We start from the raw sequence: 10,495 nt of genomic DNA, 5'->3' as shown, positions 1-10,495 counted from the left end.
GTGTCGTAACTCATATTTTTATCCAACTATCCTAGCGAAATGCCTGCTGAATAATTCTCGAGAGCTCTCTGAATCTGAGGGTGCATTTCTTCTCGTGTGTGTGAAGGAGGGTGATCATTTCAGTCTCCTCACCACATGCCCAGTATTCCAGCACTGTAGAGAGACCACTGGGTGAGATTGGTGTGTTCCTCGATTGTGGGGAGAAATGTTTGTTTCCTGAATTTTGCCAAGAGTTCCTCATATAAAAGTATCTCCCTGGCACCTTCAATCCGCCAGTCAGGCTTTTCTTCTCCATTGGCCCCATGTGATTTTCAGAAGATGTAATCCCAGTACTTCGGTGTTTTTAAATATTTCTTAATGTAATGTTACCTCTTTTATTGTTATTATATATTAAAATATTATTAAATGAAAAAAAAGAGCATCTTCAATATTCTGTCCTCAGTTCTGGAGAGAAGTACCTGAACTCTAAATCACTAGTTCTCTGTCTGGTCCCTTTTGTGCCTTTGTCCTTTTGGTAGTGTTTTATTTGTACTCTGACAAATAAAACTTGCCTGGTGATTCATAAATGGACAAATGCCAGCCACTGTATTAAACATAGAGGTCATGCAGTGGTAGTACATGCCTTTAATCCTAGCAATTAGGGAGGCAGAGATCCATCCAGATCTCTGTGGGTTCAAGGCCACACTGGGAACAGAGCCTTGTATGGTGGCACATACCTTTCATCCCAGCACAATTTAACCATAGAGGTCTGGAGGTCATTACAGACAGAGAGCAAGTCATGTAGTTGGGTGGAGAGAGGAAGAAAGATGGCAGGGCATAGAAACAGTATATGAGGCATGAGGAGAGAGGAACTAAAAACAGTTCAACTGAGATCCTCAGGGGTGAGGACTCAGAGGCTTTCAGTCTGAGGATTCATGGAAACAGGATTGCCTTAGGAGCTGGCTATGGCTTGTTCTGTTTCTCTGATTGTTCAGCTTTCACCCCAATTTTTGGCTTATGTTTTTTTTTTTTAATGAGGTCATTTATGATTTATGTTACATGTTCTGAATAACACCAGGAAAATCATGGACTATTGGCATTAAAAATAAATAGACTGCTTGAGTGTGGCAGTGCACAGCTGTCATCCTAGTACTCCAGTGACTGGGGAAAAAATTGGGAAATTCCAGGGCAGCATGGGTTATACCTTTCTCATAAGAATGATGCACATTAAAATTCTAAGGTTAACCGAAGCAGTACCAATCGGCACAATCACTTTAGTAAACTAGCAAGATCTAATATAGCTAAACATGTCCACACCAGATGACTTAGTAATGTCTTTGTAGGTAGCTGCATGCTAGGAATCTATACTTTTATTCACCGAGAGACATGTATTAAAATAATCATTGTGGAAAAATATGTTCATAGCAGTGCCTGGGTAGATGGCTCAGTGAGTAAGAGCATTTGCTGAGCAAACAAGAAGATCTGAGTTCAAATATTTAGCAACCATATAAAAGCCAGGCAAGGCCTCTCATGCCTTTTACCCCAGCTTTGAGGGTTGGATACAAGCATGTCCTTGGATCATGCTGGTTAGTCACCTAGCTAAAATGTAGTTTCAGGTTCAGTCAGAGACTGTTTATGAAGGGAAAAGCCTGTTGTGTAATAGAGCAGGACATCTGAAATCCTTCTCTGGCCTCACCCAAACACAATTTGCCCATGTACATTTGTACCATACTTACACATAAAGTGTTCATCACAATAGCCAAAGTACAACTTCAGTGCTCATCACCAATTGAATGAGAACAAAATTACAGTTGATTAAACATGAGACACTGTGTCGGTATATTTTGCACCCCAACAAAATTTATCTGGGGATTAGAGAACAGAGCCAGCCACTTTATTAGACATAGGGCCTAGATAGTGAAGTCACACACCCTTAATCCTAACATTCTGCAAACAGAGATCCCTGTGAGTTCAAGGCCACATTGAGAAAAGAGCTAGGCAAGATGGCACACACCTTTAATCCCAACACTTGAGATTGCATGCCTTGGCTTGGGAAGCACACACATCTTTAATCCCAGGAAGTAAGATGGCAGGGCAGAAAAAGTTCTTTAAGGCGTGAGGAAACAGGAACTCACTGTCTTGAGACTGAAGATTTCAAAGAGGTTAGAATTTTAGTTGGCTTGCTCTGCTTCTCTGAGCTTTCAGTTTTGACCCCAATGTCTTGCTCTGGGTTTTTTGTTAATAAGACTTTGTAAGGTTTGTGTTACATAAAGGGACAGTATCATATAAACCGCCATATGAACAACTAGAGAATGATCCAGCTGAAGAATTCTGGACAACAACATAGAATCCAAACAAGAGAGTTGAGCTGTCTATTCACCCATCCCCACCCATTCTTTCTTAGAGTCTCTATCTGAAGGCAGGAAACTACTTCAATGAATAAATGATTTTTCCTAATTTTATGTTTCCTTGCTGTTATATTCACAATATTTGCAAAGGCTCTAGGAATATTGTTGAAGAGGTGTCAGAAAAGATAGTAAGAGCCAGAATACTGGGAAATCTGCTGTGAAGCAGCCTCTCATAGAAATGGTTACATAGACAAGAGTAGAACAATGAATATGTTGATATGGATGTGGGAAAGTTTGAAGGAACAGTGATGGCTATTCCTGGTTGTCAATTGGACCACATGTGGAATTAACTAAAACCCAGGAGATAAGTGTGGTAACCACTCTGAATCTAGGGGAAAAAAAGTAAATGATTACTCAGGCACATACCTATAGAGAGATGGTGGAGAGAGAGAGAGAGAGAGGGAGAGACAAACAGAGAGAGAGAGAGAGAGAGAGAGAGAGAGAGAGAGGAGAACACATTTGTTCAGTAAGGCTGGATGTCTCAACTGGTCTTCAGGGTACTTTGGAATCCCCTCCCAAAAAAAGGCTCATATAGCAGTGAAGGGATGAACTTGCCAGTGAGCACAAAGGTAAGATAACAAATAGAAAAGATGAAAGAGTTTCTTTCTTCCATGTCGTTTATAGAGTCTTCCACCAGAAGATGCAGCTAAGATGTCAGCTGTATTCTCCTAACTCAAAATGTATGAGTTTAGGTGGAACTTCCTGACTTCAAATGATATTCAATCAAGAAATTTCCCTGAGGAGAGAAGCATCTCAGCCTCTCGGCTTTTACTTAATTCTACATGGTGTTTTTTAGTTTTTGTTTTTTTTTTTTTTATTTTGAGAGAGGATTTCTCCGTGTAGCTTTGGAGCGTGTCTTGGAAGTCACTCTGTAGAGCAGGCTGCCCTTAACCTCACAGACATCAGCCTGCCTCTGCCTCCAGAGTGCTGGGATTAAAGTCATGAGACACCCCCACCTGGCTCCTGAAACATGTGTTTTTAAAATAAGAAAAAGAAAAGAACAGAAAGATGAGAGGGTAGAGAAAGGTGGTGTATCTCAAAGAAATTGCAGTTGAAGTGAATATGATAAAAATCAGTTGAACAAAATTATCAGAGAACTAATAAGAATCTTTAATGGTAATATTTGCTAACATCACAGATTGATATCATTATCTGATACATTGAAAACAGAAAAGCAAAATTATAAGCACTGCACAAAATATTTAGAAACAGTAAAATATTGTAACAAAATTACTCATTTTTTTTAGACAAGTTCTCACTGTATAGGCTAGGCAATCCTCTCTAAATGACTTTGGATTTCATTTTTCATACACTCAATATGCTGTTCTTCCCCTTGAACCCTGATAGGACACAGTCTCCTGTACTCTGCCCTGACTATTTGCTCCTGAAGTGTCAAGTAGTCCGTCCACAGAATTGTCCTTCGGTTCTCTGCCTCTGTATTCCCTTTATTTTCTTGGATCTTCTCCCTCAAAGATGCCATTTGCTGTAAAATTCTTTCCATTTGCTCCTCAGCAGCTACTTCGATGGGACCGTGTTGGTGACCTCTGTGCTCATGGGAGTCAGAGCAGAGTTGTCAGAGGTAGATCCTGTTCTCAACACAGAAGATCCTCTTTGTCTCCTTGTGGGTCACACATTTATGCTCCTCAGAGCTCAGGTACTTCATGAGGCTGGCTTGTCTGGCAATGGACACCAGCTTCTTCAGAACAGTGTTGCTTCTGAAGTCCTTCTGCTCGCATGGTTCCCTACACATAGGGCAATGGACAGGAAGCTGGATGTCTTCCCAAGAAAGGTGGAGGCAGGCTTGACAGAAGCTGTGGCCACAGCTTATGGTGACTGGGTCTGTAAGGCAGTTGAGGCAGATGAAGCAGGTGAGTTCTTCCTGGAAGGCTTTGAGATATCTGACTCCATTTCTCCAGAGACTTGTCTCTGGCCTCAGCAATATTGAGTCAGGAGAGAATAATATTAGTTCAGCTCTGGGGTCCAATCCTCAAGGTGTAGGTGTGGGTAGATCTAGCCGTCTCTGGAGCCAGAAGGTTTGGAAACATACTGTGTCTCTTCTGATGAAAGTGATCCTGGCTGGCTTTTGGAGTGTCTGGTTTGTTTTTTTTTTTTTTTTTTTTTTTTTTGTTGTTGTTGTTGTTTTAAATCCAACTCTTATTCTGAGGAATTTACTCTCCAGAATCTAAAAAGAAAGTCACTGGGGAAACAACCTCCTCCCTCCAGAGTTCTTTGCTCCTGGAGGAATCTGCACAAGTGGAGGTCAGCAGTTGTGATGCTATCACAGAGCAGGCTGAGGGGAGCCAGCCAGATCCAGTTGGCTGGGAGCCATTAGCCTTTGGAGTACCTGGAGCTGGAGGGGGCCTGTCCCCAGCTTCCTGCTTGCCCCCCACAGAGGGCACTGCTCCCAAGTGGGGATGGGGAAGATGATGGGGGAGGCACTGGAGAAGGATGAGAAGGAGGGCCTCATTTGCCTCCCCCTTTTGGGGGAAGGGAGACCACAATGTATTTTTGAACATTGCCAGGGCCAGCTGAGGTTGTGCTTGGGGATTCGGTGGTGGCCTTGGAGACCATTTTGATGATGGGATGCACCTTGGGAACCGTGGTGGTGGTAGGAGAGGTAGTGGTAGAGCCTGAGCCAGTAGCTGAGGTGCCCAGGGACAGGACCTGCTGGGTCGAGGAGGTACTGGAAGATGAGGACATTACCATAAACTTGGTTGGAGCAGGCTGAGGAGGGGCATCGGCTCTAGCAGACACCAAGGTCTGGACAGGCAAGGCAATGGAACGAGGAGCCTTCACTAAGCCAGGGGTCCGAGGGCCTGGCTGAGGGGCCTGCGAGAGGGTCAGTGTGGGCTGAGGCTGTGTGATGGTGAGTGTGGTCCTGTTGACGTGCTGAGTGTGTGGAGCAGACTGGGCCCTGGCCTTCACCACATGGGAGCAGAGAAGGGGTCCCAGGGACCCAAATTCTCCCCGGTAGGCATCCTGATCGTCAGGTGGAGGGCGCAGCTTCGCCAGTACCGGGGTACAGTGTTTCAGGAGAAGGCCCTGCACACGCTCTGCTGCGATACGGTCAATGTTGCTCAGCACAGGTCCATCCAGGACACTGCGGATCCGTTCCCCTTCCTGCTGCAGCCTTGGCAGAATCAGCGTCTTAATCACATTGGGTCCCAGCTCTGCCAGGCCTGCAATGGAGCCATATCGAGTTGTCCATGGAGACTTCTCATCTACCCAGCTCTTAGTAAAGATCTTGGTGACCCGGGACTGGATGTTGTTGTTGGTTGTGCTGAAATGCTTACAGATCTGGGCCACTAGACGGGCAGCAAAATCCCGGAGTGCCCAGTGATTGTCCACATCTGGCCGCAGGCACAGCTGTCTGGACACAACGCAGGAAATGACTGCTGGGATCAGCTCATGCACGTATTTCTCTAGATACAGCGTGGGGTTGTCCATCAGGGCCTTCACCATGCGCATCAGATAGATGAGCAAGGCCAGGTTATTCTGAACCACGTTTACTCGGACCCCCTCAGAGATGAAGATACTGAACCATGGGAGCATGTGATAGAGCCCCGTGTCGGTGGCAATGCTCTGCAGAGCTTCTGCTCTCTTGGTCTCACAGGATCCTACACAGGCTTCTGTGATCTCTCTGTAATACAGCTGCTGTTCCACTGACAGCCTATGGATGCTGCGGGGCTTCAGGCGGAAAGGGGCTGCGTCCAGCAAAGGAGGTGCTTTCTTCTCCTTTCCTTTGCCATCAGCTGCAGCTGCCCCTTGACCTTTGCCTTTCAGGGGTCCATCTTCTTCTTGGCCTGGCTTTGCTGACCTCAGGGGTTCTGTGGCCTCAGCCTTCTGCTGCTCTTTGGGTGCTGGGGGTGGATTCTCTGGTATAGCTGGCTGGCAGCCTTCGATGCTCAGCCAATGTGCTTTGAGGCAGACATCCAGAGGCACCCGAGGCAGAGGGGTGTTGATGATATCGCTCAGGTCCACTTCCTTCTCCTCATAGAAGTAAAGCTCCCGCCCCCCACCAGAGGCTGACAGGAAAGGGATGAATTCCTGAGCATGGAAGCCATACAGTGGCTCCACGTTCCTTAGCTTCAATGCATAGTCAATGTCACTGGTAGTGAGTTTCTTCCGCTTTCCCATGTGCATGAACTTCAAAGCATCCTGGGCAATCTCCTTGATGCGGTAGCTGACCTCATCTGTCAGGAGTTGGCAAGTCTCCTCCTGAATCTGAGCAATGCCCATGGACTCTGCCACCACCTTCATGGACTCAGCGGGCAACACAGTATTGCTGAGTTTCAACTTCTCTTCGGCCATACTGGAATTCCAACTCAGGTCCCTGGAAGGATTAGGGTTAGGAGCCAGGCTGCCAAAGCTCAGCTCTGGAGTGGCCTTTTATATTCTCTAAAGACCACGCCCACTTCTTCCCAAGTTGGTTTCCATTGGATGATTGAATTAACTCTGAGGCCAATCTCCACAAGCAAATCTCCACAAGGTTTCCTGAGTCACTGCTTAGCTGGGTGTGGTAGCTCACACCTTCCTTAAATCCAAGAATCCTAGGGAATGGCCTGCTGAATTGGGAGGAGGTTTAGTTCAAGGCCTGCCTAGCCTAAACATTGTCTTTAAAAAAAAAAAATGAGTAATTTTGCTAAAATATTTTACTGTTTCAAGATATTTTCTGGTGTGCTTATATTTTTATTTTCTTTTTATAATTTAACAGATACTATCAATATATGATTGTAGCAAATATCAACATGAAAAGATTCTTATTAGTTCTTTGATAATTTTGTTCAACTTATTTTTATCATATTCACTTCAACTGCAACTTCTTTGAGATTCCTCCCCTTTCTCTACCCACTCAATTTTCTGTTCTTTTCTTTTTCCTTTTTTAAAAAAATACTCAGGGAAGGAGGGTGGTGGTGGCTCATGCCGTTAATCCCAGCACTCTGGAGGTAGAGGCAGGCTGATCTCTGTGAGGTCCAGGCCAGCCTGCTCTACAGAGTAATTTCCAAGACAAGCTCCAAAGCTACACAGAGAAACCCTGTCTCAAAAATAAAAGACAAAATGAAAACAAACAAACAACAACAACAACAACAAAAAAAAACAAACACCATGTAGAATGAAGTAAACCCAAGAGGCTGAGATGTTTCTCTCCTGAGGGAAATTTCTTGATTGAATATCATTTGAAGTAGGAAAGCTCCACCTAAACTCACACATTTTGAGGTGTGAGAATACACCTACATCTTATCTGCATCTTCTGGTGGCAGCCTCTATGAAAGACAGAAGGAAACTCTTTCATCTTTTCTCTTTGTCCTCTTGCCCTGCTCTCACTGGCCAGTTCATCCCTTCACTGGTATAAGAGCCTTTTTTGGGGTTGGGGATTCCAAAGTACACTGAAGACGGGCTGTGACATTCAGCCTTGCAGACTGAACAAATGCTCTCACTCTCTCTGTCTGTCTATGTCTCTCTCTGTCTCTGTCTCTCTCTCTCTATCTCACCCCCACACACATTGTCTGTATGTGTGTGCCTGAGTATTCATTTAGTTCTGTTACTCTAGATTCAGAGTGGTTACCACACTTATTACTTGGGTTTTTGTTAATTCCACATGTGGTCCAATTGACAACCAGGAATAGCCATCACTGTTCCTTCAAACTTTCCCACATCCATATCAACATATTCATTGTTCTACTCTTGTCTATGTAACCATTTCTATGAGAGGCTGCTTCACAGCAGATTTCCCAGTATTCTGGCTCTTACTATCTTTTCTGACACCTCTTCAACAATATTCCTAGAGCCTTTGCAAATATTGTGAATATAACAGCAAGGGAAACATAAAATTAGGAAAAATCATTTATTCATTGAAGTAGTTTCCTGCCTTCAGATAGAGACTCTAAGAAAGAAGGGGTGGGGATGGGTGAATAGACAGCTCCACTCTCTTGTTTGGATTCTACGTTGTTGTCCAGAATTCTTCAGCTGGATCAATCTCTAGTTGTTCATATGGCGGTTTATATTGATACTGTCCCTTTATGTAACACAAACCTTACAAAGTCTTATTAACAGAAAACCCGGAGCTGGACATTGGGGTCAAAACTGAAAGCTCAGAGAAGCAGAGCAAGCCAACTAAAATTCTAACCTCTTTGAAATCTTCAGTCTCAAGACAGTGAGTTCCTGTTTCCTCATACCTTAAAGAACTTTTTCTGCCCTGCCATCTTACTTCCTGGGATTAAAGATGTGTGTGCTTCCCAAGCCAAGGCATGCAATCTCAAGTGTTGGGATTAAAGGTGTGTGCCATCTTGCCCAGCTCTGTTCTCAATGTGGCCTTGAACTCACAGGGATCTCTGTTTCCAGAATGATAGGATTAAGGGTGTGTGCCTTCACTATCTAGGCCCTATGTCTAATAAAGTGGCTGGCTCTGTTCTCTAATCCCCAGATAAATTTTGTTGGGGTGCAATATATACCACCACAGTGTCCCATGTTTAATCAGCTGTCACTTAGTTCTCATTCTACTGATAATGAGCACTGTAGTTGAACTTTGGCTATTTTGATGAACACTTTATTTGTATGTATGGTACGTATGGGCATCTGTAAATGTATGCTTGGGTGAGGCCAGAGAAGGATTTCAGATATCCTGCTCTATTACACACCAGTTTATTCCCTTGATAAAGGGTCTCTCACTGAACCTGAAACTCCATTTTAGCTGGGTGCCTAACCAGCATGATCCAAGGACATGCTTGTATCCAACTCTCAAAGCTGGGGTAAAAGGCATGAGCTGCCTTGCCTGGCTTTCATAGGGGTGCTGAGGATTTGAGCTCAGATCTCTGTGTCTGCTCAGCAAATGCTCTTACTCACTGAGCCATCTCCCCAAGCACTGCTATGAACATTTTTTCCCCCTAAGACTATTCTAATACAGGTCTTTTGGTGTATAAAAGTATAGCTTTCTAGCATGCAGATACCTACAAATGACATTACTGAGTCATGCAGGACATGCTTAGTTTTCGTAGATCTTGCTAGTTTACTAAAGTGATTGTGCCAATTTGTACTGCTTCTGCTAAACATTAGAATTTCATTCTAATAGAATAGAATGGAATAGAATGCTTCATTCTTATGAGAAAAGTATAACCCATGCTGCCCTGGAATTTCCCAATTTTTTCCCCAGTCACAGGAGTACTAGGATGACAGCTGTGCACTGCCACACTCAAGCAGTCTTTTCATTTTTAATGTCAATAGTCCTTGATTTTCCTGATGTTCTCCAGAGCATGTAATACAAATCTTAAATGGTCTTATTAATAGACAAAACCCAGAGACAGATATTGGTATAAAAGCTGAAAGATCAGAGAACCAGAACAAGCCATGGCCAGCTCCTGAGGCAATCCTGTTTCCATGAATGCTCAGACTGAAAGCCTCTGAGTCCTCACCCCTGAGGGTCTCAGTTGAACTGCTCTTTAGTTCCTGCCCCCTCATGCCATTTATACCTTTCTGTGCCCTGCCATCTTTCTTCCTCTCTCTGTCCAGCTACCTCACTTCCTCTTTCTGACCAGCTCTATCACTTCCTGTCTGTCTGTATTGACCTCCAGACCTCTATGGTTAACTAGTATTGGGATTAAAGGCCTGTGCCACCACACCTGGCTCTCTTCCCTCCCAGTGGGGCCTGTAACTCACAGAGATCTGGAAGAATCTCTTCCTCCCGAATGCTAGGATTAAAGGCATGCACTACCTACCACTGCCTGACCACTGTGTTTAATACAGTGGCTGGCTTTTTCCTTTGATGGATCCCCAGGCAAGTTTTACTTGTTAGAGCACAAAGAAAACACCACCACAAGAACCCTGGCACAAAAGGGACCAGACAGAGAACTACTGATCAGGTTCAGGATTTGCACTCCGGGACTGAGGACAGAAAATTAAAGTTGTTGTTTTGTTTGTGTGTTTCTTTGATTTTCATTGTTTTAAGTTTTGCCATACACTTTTTTAATTAAGAAATTTTCTATTCACTTTACATACCAATCACAGATCCCTCCTCGTCCCTCTTCCCAACCCCAAGCCTCCCCCCACAACCCACCCACTTCTCCACATTTTCCCAATCAAGGTCTCCCCTGGGGAGTCAGCAGAGCCTGGCA

At 44.3% G+C, this 10,495-nt stretch overlaps 1 pseudogene; it reads right to left on the bottom strand.

Annotated features, from left to right (window-relative positions):
- Positions 1 to 4,665: 4,665 nt before the first annotated feature.
- On the bottom strand, positions 4,666 to 6,725 carry LOC143272765 (transcription initiation factor TFIID subunit 6 pseudogene; annotated as a pseudogene).
- Between the last annotated feature and the right edge of the window lie 3,770 nt (positions 6,726 to 10,495).

The sequence above is a fragment of the Peromyscus maniculatus genome, chromosome 4 (assembly GCF_049852395.1).
Source record: "Peromyscus maniculatus bairdii isolate BWxNUB_F1_BW_parent chromosome 4, HU_Pman_BW_mat_3.1, whole genome shotgun sequence".
Classification (NCBI taxonomy): Eukaryota; Metazoa; Chordata; class Mammalia; order Rodentia; family Cricetidae; genus Peromyscus; species Peromyscus maniculatus.
The sequence above is the reverse complement of the archived record's forward strand: the minus strand, read 5'-3'. Positions and strand labels throughout refer to the sequence as shown.